The sequence below is a fragment of the Octodon degus genome, unplaced genomic scaffold (assembly GCF_000260255.1).
Source record: "Octodon degus isolate 3935 unplaced genomic scaffold, OctDeg1.0 scaffold00098, whole genome shotgun sequence".
In the NCBI taxonomy this organism is placed as follows: Eukaryota; Metazoa; Chordata; class Mammalia; order Rodentia; family Octodontidae; genus Octodon; species Octodon degus.
Window position 1 is genome coordinate 970720 of NW_004524674.1, and position 1970 is coordinate 972689.

The following is a 1970-nucleotide window of genomic DNA, read 5'->3' on the forward strand; positions in this document are numbered from 1 at the left end:
AAACTGGAATGAAGCAACATTATGTCAAATTTTCAAAGATGCTGAGAAGTGGCAGTACAAAAAAGGTAATTCCACCAACTGGAAACCAGACGGGCAAAATACACAGGCACCACAACCCAAAAAGGGCAGAACTGTAGGGTGAGTAAGCATATAAAATTTCACAACTGGGAAAGAAAGGCCATTAAAGATAACCATGACACCCAAGTGATCACAGAACCAGTGGAATAACCTCATGAAATTATAAAGTTTATGACAAGGAAATTCATACGGATTTTAAACTCAAGAGAGGTGGCCAGAAAGCCACTGAGATCATCCTTTATGAACACAGACTGAAATCTATAAGCCTCTACAAGATCTTGGAATAAATTTAGGAAATAGCCAACAGTTCTACAACCCAAAGGACTACGTAAGATAGATGTTAATGATTGGTACAAGGTTAGGAAGGAAAAATCCTTTTCCTAAAGCAGAGAAGAATTACCTCACATTGTAATGATGAGGTACTGGTGGGACAAAACCACCTGGTTCATTATCACCTCAATGCAAGTTTAGCAACAAATAGGCATTTAAGTTCACATTGTCAGATGAACACTGGGAAAGGCACAGATGACATCTCTGACAGAGGAAAAGAAGTCCTAACATCTGTTGAGGCCTATGTTTCTGTTTGTAGCATGGTTAGGGTACCAGGTGGAAACAGTGTGAGGAGAGAGGCATTCACTTCTGGCTCTTCCACTCCCCTAGATCTAGCCCTAAATAACCTCATGGTTATACCAAACCAACTGTAAAGTGGCACTTACAGTTCAGAAAGTTGTCCCTGAGCTACTAATTAGCTACTTGTTGAGTCAAATCCAGATTTGAAATCAACAGATTGCTAGCAGAACTACAGCAATAGGAGAGGAAAACAACTCCATCTTGCCACAAGCAACCACTATGTGGACAATTTCTGATCTGAGTAAAAAGGATTGCATTCCAAGTCCCTTGTGGAGTGCAGTAATTTTTACAGTCTCTTTAAAAAAAAAGTCACCAAGTCATCAAAGAAAATTGGGCTCCAGTGAATCAACTCAATTTTCACAGTCACTAAACATTTACGCGTTTATAAAAAGATTATGGGTTTTTACAATGCTTCAGGATGAGAAACACTGGTATTTAGGAGAAAAAGTCTTTACTGTGACATCCTTAACTATTTTATTCCTGCTTTAAAAAGGACAAACTTGGCAGATGTCTAACCTACTAGAAGGAATCCCTTCACTGTTCTGCCAAAGCATCATCACCAAACTCCCTCAAATAAGTCAGAGCAGAGATACACCAACTCTCACAATCAGACACATGTCCTATCTGGTACTGTCTCAATTTCCACCACTTATATGCCAAAGACTACTTCCCACTTAACCTCAACGAAAAGAGAAAAGTCTAAGTCTGTCAATAACACTGCAATACTCATTTTATGAGTTGCTAAAGTTTTTAAAAACTGTATGATATGAAATATACTTATGCTCAAACATTAATCAAATCCAAATGTGCTATGTCAGTGAGAAAAGCTGTATGTCAAATAGCAAAACATTTACTCTTATAATGCTTTTTAGATTAATATTAAGAATCTAGATAGAACCCAATTCACATACTACGATGGCCATGTGATTTTCAAGTATTAAGTTTGTTTGCATAAGGAATCAACCTGAGATTTTCTAAACTGCACTTCTCTGGCATTCAGTACTATAACCTTCATTCAATACAATAAAAGCCAACAACAACTTGACAATTATTGGAAAAAAATTGTATTTTGGAAGAACTCACTACAGAAGGTGACAGAATTCCAAAATCAAATTACATGAAAATATACATCGCAATTTCTTTGTACAATAGGTGAGGGAAAATCTGCAGTAAAGAAGAATAGAGGCAAAGATATGTGAAGGACTAAGAAAGATATGAGGCCAAACAGTATTTTAATAGCAAACCCAGAAGAAAGTCAGTAG